Source organism: Cyanistes caeruleus, chromosome 20, assembly GCF_971803275.1.
Source record: "Cyanistes caeruleus chromosome 20, bCyaCae1.hap1.1, whole genome shotgun sequence".
NCBI lineage: Eukaryota > Metazoa > Chordata > Aves > Passeriformes > Paridae > Cyanistes > Cyanistes caeruleus.
Window position 1 is genome coordinate 7,726,962 of NC_141720.1, and position 6,758 is coordinate 7,733,719.

Consider the following 6,758-nt stretch of genomic DNA (forward strand, 5'->3'; position numbering starts at 1 on the left):
ATGACCCAACTTGAATTTACAGCAAAAAATCACTTTCCTTCTGCTCCTGGAGGACCCAGGGCTCGGGGATGCTGCTGGAGGCTGTGCCAGCCCAGTGGGGAGCCTTCAGCTGTTTTATTCATGGAAATCCAGGCTGCAGAGCAGCCCTGGAGCTGCAGCTTCCCTGGCAGCAGCCCAGAGAGGGTCTGTGCTGTGAGGAAACGGGCAGGGCAGCACAGGCAGCACCAGTGTCCCAGCAGGACAGATAAAATCTGGATCAGGCAGAAATGGAGCCATCAGAGCAAGACCTTGTCACGTGTGCAGTTCCTCCTGCTGCAACAGTTCAGGTTGGATCATCTTATTTTCCATAAACACACCAGGTTTGTAATCCTGGATTTGCAGGACAGCACTGCTGGGATGGTGCTTGGAGCTCAAGTGTCAGCCTTAAACCTGAGCTTTGCTGAGATTAGCCCCAGCTACAAAGCCAGCAGCACTCAGCAGGTTCTATATGAGCACAAAAATTGGTTGGATCAGGATTCCTGCGGCACAGAGTGAGCAAAATCACTGGCCTGTTACTTCTGAATTCCTTTCCTTTTCTCTTTTGCTCTGTTTTGATTTTGATTTATTTTTCTGTCGTAGGAAGCAGCTCAGAGGTTGGTTGTGACATACCCCAGGCTAATTCCATGGAAAGCCTGTTTTCCAAAGGAAACGTTTGCCATCTTACTCCCAGCTTTCATTTGCCTGTCCCTGCTCACTTGCCAGAGCTTGTTCTGCAACGTTAATAGGGAAGTTTCTTTGCACAGAGCCAATTGTGCCCAAGAGGTTTTGTTCAAGGGCTGAAAAGCACATTCACTTGGTGTTTGAGATGACATTTATTTGGTGGGTGAGTTGGAGAGCTCAATGAGCAGAGAGAAAAAAACATCCTTGTGAGGAGCTCTTTCGAAAGAAAAGAAACAAGAACCCAGGAGAGATAAGAAAATGAGTGTTTGCAGAATCTGGGAAAGCCTCGTGCAGTGGGAGGGAGACAAAAGCACGAGAGTGCACTTTATTTGTGACAAGCTTTCCATCCTGGGCAGCCAAACAGGACATCCTGCTTCAGTTCTCCTTCCTCTCTTTAATTAGAGTTGTGTTCAGGACACTGCCGTTAATGTCATCTCAGCATTTCCATGACAAAGCCCTGTTTTTGCTGGACTTTAGGAACTTGGCCCTAGAAAAGTCTGTTGTTAGTGCAGAACTGTTCAGGGAAGAGGCTGGAGAGGGTTTGCTGATAGCTGCTGTGACATTTCCATCACAGGGAGATGCCACCAGCTCGGAGAGAGGTGTTTCCATCCCGGATGTGGGAGCAGTGGAGGAAACCAGAGCCCATCTCTGGCCACAGCAGGATTAGGGGTGTTTGTGCTCCAGGAATGTCTCCATTTCAGGTCTGATTTGTGGCACATCTGAAAGTCACTGAAAACACACCACCCACGTTTTTGATTCTGTGAGTCACTGAGGAAGCCTCTGTGGCTGCAAATAATTAAAGAAGAATCTGAAAAGAAATGTGGATTCTCCTGCAGTGGTGTTTTCACTACCTGAGAACAAGGCCTGGCTACAGCCCCCCAAAAGGAGCCCCTGAAATTCCTGTCAAAGGGGCACAAACACCGACCTGGCTGACAAGAGAGCTGTAAAACACCCGTGTTTGAAAGGAGCTGAAATGCACCTTAAACACCAGGACAGCCTGGCAGAGCTCAATCAGCTCTGCTGATAAACCAGATTCCTGTCGTGCTTGTTGTGCTGTATAAACTCCTTCCTTTGGGTCTCCAGGGCAGGACCTGGGGTTTGTGCACAGCTCTGAGCACAGGGGCAGGAGAAATCCTCATTCCCATCCCACTGAGAGAGCCCTGTTACACCAGACTCTGCATCCCTGAAAAGGAGAAACCAGAGCTCAGTCCAGCTTGTGGGGCTGGTTTTGGCTCGAGAAGTGCTAAATATTATTAGCAAAAAGAAAACCACTTTTATTTTTTTTCCACGGTGGAAAAAACTAGTCCTTCCAATTGAAAATATTAGTGAGATTCTTCCACTCCTAAAGGGAGGGCAGATTCCTTTGTCCCTGCTGCAGTCCCAGGTGCATTGCTGGCATCCAGAGCAGGGCAGGCTCTGGAAGAAGCAGTAAAGCAACATTTCATCACAGGATACTCCAAAGTAGACAGGGTTAAGCCAAACATCCTTTTACTGCTCCTCTTTCACTTCCCATTTGAGGGGAGAGCACACAGTGGCCCTGCACCCTGAGCTAGGGCTGTGCTGGGGGATCCCCCTGCCATGAAGGAGTGGGGCTGCATTTTCTCCTGGCCTCCTGCACAGCAAGGCTGCTGTGTCCCCTGTCCCAGGCTCCCACGAGGAATTCCACGAGGAATTCCCTGCCCTCTCCCGCCCGTGCTGCCACCCCACAGCTTCTCTCACTTGCTGAGGGGCCAAATCAGAGAAATAACCTGATTCAAACAGACTAACAGAGTGAGGAAATGGTGGAAAGAGGCTGTCTGGGGGCTCTCCAAGCTGTCTGGAGCTGTTTACCCAAACTGGTTTGGGTAAAGGGCTCTGATGCTCCAATGCCAACACATGGCAGAAGCCCAGTGGCGTTTGGCCTTTGGCTGAGGAGATTTAGGATGTGCTGGCACAGCGCTCGCTCAGCAGTGCCCACCGATGCTGGGCACCCCCAGGAAGGGCTCCAGGCTCCATCCCCCTGGCCTGGCTCTCAGCAGAGCAGGGCAGGGCAGGAAGGGAGCAGCAGAGTGAGGAGATGAGTGTTTCCTGCCCCTCGGCAGCCGCACAGAACAGTGCTGTCACTCCGCAGCCCCCGCAAGTGCGGCAGCAAGATAACTCCAGACGCAGCCACCATCACTTCCCCCCTTTGTCCCTGGCTTTTTTCAGGCCTTCCTGAGCACAAACGTCCCATCTCCAAAGGAATGTCACCGCTGCTGGCCGCCCCCGGGATGCCGAGCGGGATCCGTGGGGATATGGGTGCTCCAGCACCCCGGGGTGTGGAGCAGCTGGCAGCCCTGAGCTGGGAACTGCCATGGGAGGACATGGAAGGCATCCTGGCATGGAACTGAACTGCCACATCCCCCAGTTTCCTGGCCTGAGTCACTCCCGAGTGCAGGAGATGAAAGGCTGTCGGGAGCTCACGGAAACCAAGGTGCTCAGGAGCTCAGGGCAGCCCGGGAGCCAGCACACCCAGTGTGTTACCCATTCCTCAGGCTCCTGAGACGGCTCAGTTCCCCTCCAGCCTCACGAGATGCTCCAGTCCATGCCTGGAAGGTGCTCACAAGACGTTTCTTGGCTGTGGCAGTCCCTGCTCCTCGCCTGTGCCTCAGTGGTGCCCACTGAGCCAGCCTGCCTGGCTGTCCCTGGCACAAATCCCACAAGAGCCCTTCTGATCTGAAAGCAGGGAACGCTTCCAGCTCTTAAATTAGGCTGTGTTTTCCCCCAGTTTCCTTCTCAAAAGAGGGCTCCGGGTTTGGCTTTTCGGATGCCGTCACCAGGCAGAGCTCACACTCTGACTCTGCTCAGCACAGACCTGCTCAGGGCACACAGCTGCAGAGAATCCACCCCACGGGAGATGTCTGCACCCCCACAGTACCGTGGGACAACAGGGGGGCTTGACAGGAACAGGGGGTACCCACAGAGAGGGCCCATGGACAGCACAGCCTCAGCGTCCCCAAAGCCAAGGCTGGAACGCAGAGAGGCTGTTTCGTTATCTCCTCCCCTGCCTCTCAAGGACAAAACAATCCAACGGTTGTAGAAAGACATTTTTCACCAAGGGATTCTTCATTAGTGCTTGTTTCCTCTCCCAGCCCGTTTCCTGGAAGCAGTTTGTGCTGGTGGGGGTGGGCAGGAGCCGCGGGATGCAGGAGCTGCAGGAGTGCGTGAGGGAGCACACACATTCCTGCCACGCTCCATGGGCCAGGGCCACACCTGGACACGCTGTGGCCACCGGCTTCCTGTGCCTGGAAACACAGCAGGCAGGGCCAGGGCAAGGGGAATGGAGATTAAATTAAATATTAGGAAGGAATTCTTCCCTCTGAGGGTGGCCAGGCCCTGGTACAGAGAAGCTGTGGCTGCCCCCGGATCCCTGCAAGTGTCCAAGGCCAGGCTGGACAGGGCTTGGAGCAACCTGGGATGGTGGAAGGTGTCCCTGCCCGTGGCAGAGGGTGGAATGGATGATCTTTAATATCCTTCCAACCCAAACCACTCCATGATTCTATACTCATGAGCACCTTGCAGGTCCTGGTGTCCCCAGATGTATCCTGACACGGATGGCCCACAGCTCCTGCTATCAAACCTCCTGCACGGTTGTTTATGGATCAGCCATAAATATTTTTTCCTGGCTGCAGTTTTCCCAGGAAAGATTTCAATCCATGAGTGATTCCTCCCTGAGCCAGTTCTTCCCTGGCTGTTTACTTTTGGAGTTCCTCCAATTAAACACAGCTTTATTTCTCAAACAACTGGAAAGCGATATCTATCATCTCCATCGATTATAATAAACCAATTATGGATCATGCAGCAACCAAACAACAAAAAAATGATCCTGTAACAAATTTTTTAAAAAAAAGATCAGCCAGCAAACTGCAGCCAGGAGGGAGCTGGCAGGGGGAGGAAGAGGATATGGTGCTTCTGGAGCCGCGGCCGTTTGAAGGCTGTGAAGGGAAGCAGGCCAGAGGGTTATCCAATCTCTCGGAGCAGACATTTCCGCCTGGCACGCCCCAGAGGCACAGTCCCCCCGCTTCATCAATAAATCACCGATCCCGCCCGCTGCGGCTGCCCCGGCAGGAAACGGGAGCGGGGTGCGGGTGCCCCTGTGCCCGTGTGTGCACTGGGGAGGGTGCAGGGCACAGCCAGGAGCCCCCAAAGGTCCTGCACGGCCTTTCCCAGCTCACCTGGATCTGGAAAAAGAAGCTGCAGTCCCCATGACCCAGCACAAGCACTTGTGGCACAACCTGGAGATGGACAGAACTCCTACCGTCTGTTCCCCCTTCCCAGCTGCCTCTCTGTAGAAATCCTGAGCTTTCCAAAGGCTCCCAGGACTCTCTTTCAGCCCCAAACAATACAAGCAGGATTGTTTCCCCGGGGACACGAGCACGGTTTATTCGAGGGCCACTCGGCACTTTTGGCAGATGATTCTGAGCAGATGTTGCAGATGTTGGAGCACAGGTAACACGGGCTGTCCTGCTGGATCCAGCCACGTGCTGCTCCCCATCACAGCATCATCCTCACCCATTCCCTGCTGGCACCCCCATGCCCTGACCCCCTGCAGATGGATGCAGGGATGCCAGGGGTGATGGCACACCTCGTGTCACCCTGTCCTTGCAAGGACAGCCTGGCTAAAGCAGGAGGGACAGGGACACGAGGCGTGTGGCTGCTGGAGCCTCCAGCAGGGCGATGCAAGCGGCCCCACACCTCCCTGGGATGTGAAATGCTAAATGACACAAATCCCTGCCACCAGCGCTTCCTGTTTTCCTGCTACAAGGGCTCACGCCTCCCCGCAGTCCTTGACCCCGGGACTGTGCTAGAAAGGATGTGAAATCCCTCTCCTGCTGCCCGAGGCTGGGCTCGGGGCTGTCCCAGGAGCCCTGAGCCCGCGGCCGCTCCGTCCGTCCGTCTGTCTGTCTGTCTGTCTGTGAGTCCATCTGTGCGGACACAATGGTCACACGGTGCCTGCAGAGCCTCGAGGGACAGGATCTGATAGTTCAGGGGGGGAAAGCAGAGCCACAGAACAAAGCAAAGCCCAGCAAAGCTGAGTCTTTGATTCCAACCCTTTTTCCCCCTCTCTGAGCTGTTCTCTCACTTGCACTTCCCCCAGATTTCAGGTTGGTCTCTCGCAGACGGAGCCAGGTTGATCCAAGCTCAAGGATTTTGCTTTCCCTGCACAGATGGAAAGATATTCTCAAAATCCCTTCCTGGCACACATTCCCCCATGGCACAAGCTGGGCTTCCCAAAACGTCAAGCAGAATAAAGTGGGATATCTGTTAGAGCAGAAACTGCTGCCCCAGGCTGTGCAGACCCTCATGGACACACGCTTAAGGAAATGGCCCAGCCAGGGCAGGTTGTTGCCTTTTGGGGAGTCACCACCTCTCATCCCTGCTGGGAAATGAGGCTGCTCCAACTTTTCAAGATTCTAAGTGTGAAGTAAGTGTTGATCAAGCCAGAATGATGGGTGTTTCACTCTCCTTTTCTTGGGGTGACATGATACTTCAGCTCTGGTTTGTTTAATTTTTCTGTTACGGGAGTGTCGAGAGTCAGAAATCCCTCCACAAACAAGCCCAGGTCTCCCCCAGCAGCTTCACCACAGGAAACTCCACACACAGACATTATTGCAGTGGGGACAAGAAACATGAGCAGGGCTTTGGGGAGGGGGGAAAGACAAGGGCAGTGGGTACCAGTTCAGCCAGTACTGGGCAGATCCAACATTTGTGATGTTTCTTGCAGAAAGGAGCTGTTTTAACCATTTATTTTGAGGCTTTGCTAGCAGAGATCTTTTCGTCAAACACTGTTAGGCCAGACCACCCAGCAGCACCAGGCTGTCCTTTGGGGACATCATCAAAAGCTCTGCAAAAGGGCTCAGCTCCCAGAAAACAGAAGTGAGGACACGGTGCCACACAAGTGCTCTGTCACCCTCTGAGCCGTCCCCTGACCACACATGGCTGAGCCCTTTGCACAGGTCAGGGAGCTCATCCCAGCCCTGCTCCCAACTGTGCAATCACAGCCAGATAAAAGTCTCCCCCTCCCAGCTCAGGGCTCCAGT